This window comes from Macrotis lagotis, chromosome 3 (genome assembly GCF_037893015.1).
Source record: "Macrotis lagotis isolate mMagLag1 chromosome 3, bilby.v1.9.chrom.fasta, whole genome shotgun sequence".
In the NCBI taxonomy this organism is placed as follows: Eukaryota; Metazoa; Chordata; class Mammalia; order Peramelemorphia; family Peramelidae; genus Macrotis; species Macrotis lagotis.
In genome coordinates this window covers 44,684,994-44,692,845 of record NC_133660.1, presented here as the reverse complement: position 1 = coordinate 44,692,845, position 7,852 = coordinate 44,684,994, and the positions used below count along the sequence as shown (strand labels likewise).

Genomic DNA, 7,852 nt, shown 5'->3' with positions numbered 1-7,852 from the left:
TGGTTCTGCTCACTTCATTTGGTATCAGCTCATGTAAATCTTTCTATGAAAAGCAGTCATTTTCAAAATGATTTTGTACTGATTAAAAAAATAGAAATTCATTAATAGAAGAGATTAGTCACAGAACACAGAGAAGCAAACAAACTTAGTTGACTAGTATTTGATAAGCACAAAGGTCCCAGTTATTGGGATAAGGACTCATTTTTTGAGAAAAACTGTTAGGAAAATTGGACAGCAGAATGGGAAAAAAATTGGAATTAGGCTAAGGCCTCATAATTTGTAGCAATATAAACTCCAAATGTATATGTGATATTGATATAAAAGGATCACATCATAAATTAGAGAAACATGGAAAAATGTTACCCATAAAATTTGTGGATAGAAGAAAAGTTCACATTAAACAAGGGATAAAGGAGATCACAGAACATAAAGTGGATTATTTTTGCTATATAAAATTAAAGAGGTTTTAAACAAATGAATCTGATAAAACAAAAATTAAAAGGGGAACAACTGAGAAAAAAGCCTTTGCAGTGAGTTCCTCTGTTAATGGTCTCATTTTCAATATATATAAAAGCAACTGATTCAAATTGATGAGACATTCCCCAATGATAAATGGTCTAAAGATTGAAGCAGTTCATTTTTAAAGGAAGAAACCCAAGCTATCTATAGCAACAGTTTTTAAAAAATGCTTCAAACAACTAATAATACAAATATGTAAATTATAGCAATTCTGAAGATTCACCTCACCCCCATCAAATTGATAAAGATAATAAAAAAGAAATTACAAATTTTGGAGGGGTTATGGGAAAAAATGCATGGTGATACATAGTTGGGGGACCTATAAATAGATATGACCGTTCTGGAAAGCAATTCAGAATTATATGCAAAAAAGTCCTAAACAATGTATCAGATATATCACTGCTGAATCTATACTCATAACATCTCTTTGTGATGACCAAAAAAAATTAAAGTAAAGGGATATTCATCTGTTGGGGAATGACTGAATAAATTATGATACATGACTATGAAAGAATACAATTAAGTTGTAAAAAATTAGGAAATAGATGGTTTATTGACCTATATAAAGCATGCTATCCCACCTCTTGATAGCAAGATAATAGATTCAAAGTGCAGAATGAGTTTTTTTTTTTAACATGGCAATAGAATTTGTTTTCCTTGACTATGCAAGGTCAAGAATAACAAGGGAATTGATGAAGCAAAATGTGAAGAAGGATGGCTTGGTAGTACCAGATTTCAAACTATCTTACAAAGTGGTAATCATATAAACAGTCTTGTACTGGTTAAACTATAGAGTGATGAATCAGTGAAGTAGATTAGCCACACAGAAAACTATAATAGATAACCAAAATAGTTTAGTGCTTGAAAAATCAAAAGACAAACTTTTGAAGCAAGAACTCACTATTTAACAATCTGCTAGGAAAACTGGAAAGCAATTTGCCAGAAACCACTATGATTATTATGATGATGATGATGATGATGATGATGATGATTATTACTGCTGCTGCTACTATTATTACTACTACTCTTACTACTGCTACTGCTGCTACTGCTACTATTACTACCATTACCACTACTACTACCACTAACCACTATTACTAGTCCTCCATAGACTAACATCTCTCCCCATACACTAAGATAAATTCAAAATGGAAACATAGTTTAGATATAAAGAATCATAAGCAAATTAGAAGAGCATGGAAACTTTAACGCATCAGATCCAGGAATATCCACAAACAAAATGTGGGAGTAAGAATCCAGGCTAATTTGGTAATGCCAATAAAGGAATTGAACTAAATTTTGAGCCTATTCTGTGCTGCACCCAAGGTGGTATAAGGAGGGTTTTGCCTCTGTGTTGTTGTGGAAGTTGTCTTTACATTTGTCTTTGGTTCATCTGTGAAAGTAAATATTCCTTTGTCAATGTTAAATTGTTAAATGGATCTATGGCACTGGTCTCCTTAAAAAAGGGATGAATACTGAGGAGGGTTAGAGAAAAAAATAACCCAAGAAATTGAGGGTCAAATTCATACATGTTACATGATATGGTTACATTTTGTAAATGGTCAATGTAGCCAGGCTAGCCTGGTCCTGTACACAGAAGATGCACAGTGTTTCCTGACCATTGTCAACCTATGTAAAAAAGAATGAAAAGACCTTCTGGAAAGGAGAAGTGATATTTAGACCTTGTAGAGCTATTCTGCCTGCTTACTTCACTAAACAGGGGTGTTTTGAGCTGGCTGTTGAGTTCTGGCAGGAAGTGTGAAATTTTCAGGAAGTTTACAAATTCCATCTACAATTGCTTCAGGGAGAAGTATAAAACTACATTGGGGGAGTTAATTTATGGATATTCTGCCTCTGATTTTAGTTGACTACCATGTGATTAAGAAGAGATTTCCAATGGCTATTTTGTTGAAATGGTTGTCATCTTCAAAAAGGCCTGAGTCAGCTCTAGCTATCTCTTTATTACATTGCATCATTTAGGTGATACCTTGACTCACAGCTTCTTCCAATGAGAAAACCATGGGGACCTTCCTCAAAAAAGATTAATGGCTAGTTCAGAAATAGGCTCACATCTTTGGTCTTTTTATTCATCCTTTCATATTTTAGGTGCAGGGAAGTAGAGTTTCAGATCTGTGTAATAAGTATGAATTACAGAAATTGGGAGTTATCATGCTTAGGTGTTTATAGTCAGCCTGGTATTAATATTAATGTCCTAAGAAGCCAGGAATGATCTTTGGGAGATACTTTTAGAATCCCAGGTAAGTGGAAGGATTAACTTGGCAACAATGCTGCATTTGGACATGAACTTGACATGACCAATGCTATGTGGGAACCAAGTTACTTTTTGCACCCAATCCTTCCCCATCTCAGGTAATATAGGAGGGATGATGGTTCTGTTTTTGGAAATGTCTGTATATTTATTCTCACTATATCTCTTAAATAAGAATCCTTTTGTAAAAGTCAATCAATATTAGATATTTAAATGGAACTAGAGTACCAGTTATTGGGGGCTCAAGTCAATAGCAGAAAAAAGTCACCTTCCAAACTATCAGAGTACCTTGGAACCCTCAGGGGGTGATATAATCAGACATAGCCTGCCTGGCCCTGAGAAAAGGCCAGAACACACAGGCTACATATGCATTGACTTTAAGAATGGAAATGCAAAGTACAAAATAAACTGAATCCAGAGAAATTGCAATGATAATGCTTGGCCCCAGTGAAGAGATATAGGGAAGGTACCTCTCTCATCTTCTTTGAAGAGGTTGGAAATTGTGGGTGAGAAACATTGTATTTTATGTCAGACTTTATATAAATGGAAAAATTGTTTTTTTCTCTCTTTTAAAAATTTTTTGTTAGGGGTGGCTAGGTGGCGCAGTGGATAGAGCACCAACCCTGGAGTCAGGAGTACCTGAGTTCAAATCTGGCCTAATTATTAATTAATAATTACCTCGCTGTGTGGCCTTGGGCAAGCCACTTAACCCCACTGCCTTGCAAAAACCTAAAAACAAAAATTATTTGTTATAGGGGACAGCTTTCTTGGAGTGCATGTATGGGGGGAAGAGATAAAATGGGAAATGTTAAAGTACATGTGATGTTAAAAACAAAAGCTATAAATAACATTTATTTTAAAATAATGTATTGGTTCAATTCTATTTGTTTTAAAAAGCTTTAAAAATGGAGTTTTCTTTTTTGCCTTGGATACACCCCACTTGAAGCATAATAAGATCTATTTACCATTTCTTATTTGTCTTTCTACTGTCTGAACTTTGCTCAGTCTCTCCATTTCCTTGTAAAACTTTGGTGATCCAAACCCAACACCAGATTTGAATGTCTCTGATTGATAAGGAAAGATTATTTCCTGACCTTTGCGCAGTTTGTCCTTTCACTATCTCTGCCTGTTTGTAGTTTCTTTCCCAGGAATAAAGGACTGACTCATCATTTGAATGTCAACCAGGATCTTGATAGTTCCTCCTTCTTAACAGGGCTCCTTTCCTGTGTGTCCTTTCCAGGGTGCCAATGTCAAATCAGCAAAGTGAAAGTCAAGACCTCCCATTACAGATTAGCATATTCTGACCTTCCTATGATAGTATTTGGAAGAGAAGTAATGGAAGTCGGGGACAATTTTGGATCATAACTTTTTTCCATTAGAAGGGCTTATTTGGATGCTTTGTTAGTGCCAGCTTTGAGGCTTTGTTGCATCCTGTATTGGACATAACACTGGGTTGGAGTCCCTGACTCTGCTATTTATTCCCTGTTTGACCTTGAGCAAGTAACTTAACCCTTTTAGGTCCCAAATTCTTCATTTTTTTTTTTTTTAGTTTTTGCAAGTCAGTGGGGTTAAGTGGCTTGCCCAAGGCCTCACAGCTAGGTAATTATTAAGTGTCTGAGGCCGGATTTAAACTCAGGTACTCCTGACTCCAGGGCCGGTGCTCTATCCACCGTGCCACCTAGCACCCCCTAAATTCCTCATTTTAAAAAAATAGAATAATAATACCTTAATATCTGGCAATATGTTTATAAGCCTTAGATGCTATTGATGTGTAGCACTCTCCTTTAGGAACACTCACCCAACTTATACCCATAGAGGTTGGGACCCCAGAGGGCAGATGACTACTGTCCCCTCATGATTCTGGGGATAAATCTGAAGGACTAGTGCTTTAGTCCCTATTCTGTGTGCTCCCCAATATCAATTAACCAGTTGACATTAACCAGTTTTTTAGATAGGACATTTACTAGGATGGCATAGCAATAGCATCTGGTAATAATGATGGTGTTATTCATTCTTGAATATGAATACATCAAGGGGTGATGTCATAACAAGCACATGAATTGGATTTGAGGGGGTTGTGCCTCACTTTTTCCTCCAGGGCAATCTGGGTCCAGTGACTAGACATGAATCAGAATGGCTGGAGATGGCCCTGGATGCAAGGCAATATGGGTTAAGTGACTTGCCCAAGGTCACGCAGCTAGTAAGTGTTAAGTATCTGAGGTCACATTCAGACTCCAGTCCTCCTGACTCCAAGGCCAGTGCTCTATCCACTGTGCCTCAACTGCCCAGTATTTGGTAATAAAACAACCCCAACCCCTTCAGAGGGCACTCTTCCATTAAGCATAAAATGAAAATGAGACACTAAATATTTGTATTTTAACCAAAGATTATATCCCAGCTTCAGAAGTCCTTTTCTCCCTTCTTGTAGTCCTTATGAGATTATTCTAAGGTGCTGGGCTGTGAAGACTGATAAGTCTTAGTAATTTTCTCCATCATGAAGACTCAGAATCTCTAAAGCTATCACCAACCTCAGATAACTGTCTTTCCACATCTACCTGCAGATGTTTCCTCTATAATTAGCGACAACTGCTTTAGTGACTGTTGTTATTCTTTTAATCAAAAACATATTCTTTATTTTTATGGTTTAGTTGTTTACAAAATGAAATGGTTTATAAAATTTTCAAGTATTTATCACTAAAGGATATCTTTATTTCAACAAGATCATTAAAACATTTCCCAAACATTCTTATATCCCAGATCCCAGATCCCCTTGCATGTCTATGCTTTCCTGAACTCTTACATCTTAATTACCCTGGAAAGCTCCTGAACTTGATTCAATAGCAGATCTCCCTTCTTGATAGTTTCTTGGTACTGCCAGTTCTTGCTATTCAGTCTGCTGGGCCTCCACAATTTCATTTCCTTTATTTATTTTGTAGTTTGAGCTCCCTGCTGCAATAAATCTGGAAAGTTCCTGTTCTATGAACTCCACACCAACTCCAAAAGCTTCAGCCAGGAAACCAAGTGTCAGTGAGCTGTATGTCTCCAAGAACTGACTGTATGCATGAATTTTTATCTCTTGGATATACTATCTATAATGAGGAGCAAAGAGTAAGCCCTTTTCTTCTGCTCCCCTATAGCCATGATTGATAGAAGACTGTATAACAACATTAATGTAGTGGGAAGAAGTATTATAGAACTGTGGGCAGGCTGTGCAAGACTAACAGAATTTCTGCTCCTTTAATGACTTTTTCCTTGAGATCGGATCTTCCAAAAGCAATCATGCTGATGTAGATAGTGTATGTTACAGATAATCCATCAGTTCATAGGATATAAATGTTGACACTGTATTAAGGAAGAGTTCAATTGCTTGCCTAAAATCACTAATAGCTACACAATAAAGACCTTGAAACACCTACAGGCAATTTCTCCTGTCCATGTCATCTCCCTCTATTAGGCTTTTAGCCAGTGATGATATCATTATCCATATAAAATAAGTCAATTCTTAGGAGGTAGAAGATAACATCTAATCCATGACACAGAGCCACAGTTTTGTCATACATTTTGCAAAAGTCAGTCAAAGCTCCTTCCTTATCTTCAAACAAGTGCAAAACAAGTCATGAGCCTTAGCATCTCAGATTTCATTATTCCCTAATTTTTCCTGTACCTTCTAACCTTTCAATTCTTCATTTGCCTTCTTCACTTCATTTAAGAGCTCTATATCTATCTTCCAGGAAAGAGATTTACATAAGGGGTCACATTGTTGCTCAGTGCCCACAATTGGGTACTTCAGCATTGAGGCAGTGGCTCCAGAAGCATGACAACCACACCAACTGCCATGATGGTGGTAGTAGAGGTCCTGCACTGACAGGGGGCATGGAAGGCTGCTGCTACTGTTTCTTTGGACTCTGCTATGCCTGTGGGACCTCTGATATCTCTGATTAGAACAAATGGATTTCATTAAATTAATAGGTTGCCTGGGCACTTCTTTCTTAAGATGATCACTCACCTAAGATCAGGAAAGAAGAAACAAAAAAGAGAGGCACGATTGGCAGTGACCTTTGCCATCTTCCCTCCCCAGCAGTAACTCATTTGTTGCCCAGAAGGAAAAGAGATTTGAAAACCTGTTTCTCAAAGATCCATGGTTTTGAATTATACTAGGGATTCCAAGACAAATGGGACCAGTCCTCAAGGAACATACATTCTATTGAGAGAAACAGGTATATATAAAAACAAATACAAGAATATATACAGGAGTGGCTAGGTGGTACAGTGGATAAAGCAACGGCCCTGGAGTCAGGAGTACCTTGGTTCAAATCTGGTCTCAGACACTTAATAATTACCTAGCTGTGTGGCCTTCCTTGGGCAAGCCACTTAACCCCATTGCCTTACAAAAAAAAATAATAATAACATGTTAAAAACCAGCTTAGGTCAAATGGATAAAACTGTGCAAAGAGTTATTGAGGAGAAGAATGTTTTAAAAAGTAGAATTGGCCAGATGAAAAAGGAGATAAGAAAGCTCTCTGAAGAAAACAAATCCTTCAAACATAGAATGGAGCTAAAGGAGGCTGATGACTTTGCAAGAAATCAAGACACAATACTTCAACACCAAAAGAGTGAAAAACTAGAAGAAAATGTGAAATATCTCATTGAAAAAAACAACTGATCTGGGAAACAGATCCAGGAAAGATAATTTAAAAGTTATTGGGTTACGTGAAAGTCATGATAAGAAAAAAAGAGACTTGACTTCCTTTTTTTATAGAATTAATACAGGAAAATTACCCTGATAGCCTAGAAGCAGAGGGCAAAATAGAAATTGAGAGAATCCACCAATCTCCTCCTGAAAGAGATCCAAAACAACAATTCCCAGGAATATTATAGCCAAGTTCCAAAACTCCCAAGTCAAAAAGAAAAAATATTACAAGCAGTCAGAAGGACATCAAATACCGTGGAGCTGCAGTCAGGATCACACAGGATTTAGCAGCAACTACATTAAAAGCTCTTAGGGCTTAGAATATAATATTCTGAAAGGCAAAAGAGCTTGGAATGCAACTGAGAATCAACTAC

The 7,852-nt window shown here is 36.9% G+C and overlaps 1 pseudogene; it reads right to left on the bottom strand.

Annotated features, from left to right (window-relative positions):
• Nucleotides 1–5,584: 5,584 nt before the first annotated feature.
• Nucleotides 5,585–6,746, bottom strand: LOC141519103 (26S proteasome non-ATPase regulatory subunit 6 pseudogene; annotated as a pseudogene).
• Between the last annotated feature and the right edge of the window lie 1,106 nt (nucleotides 6,747–7,852).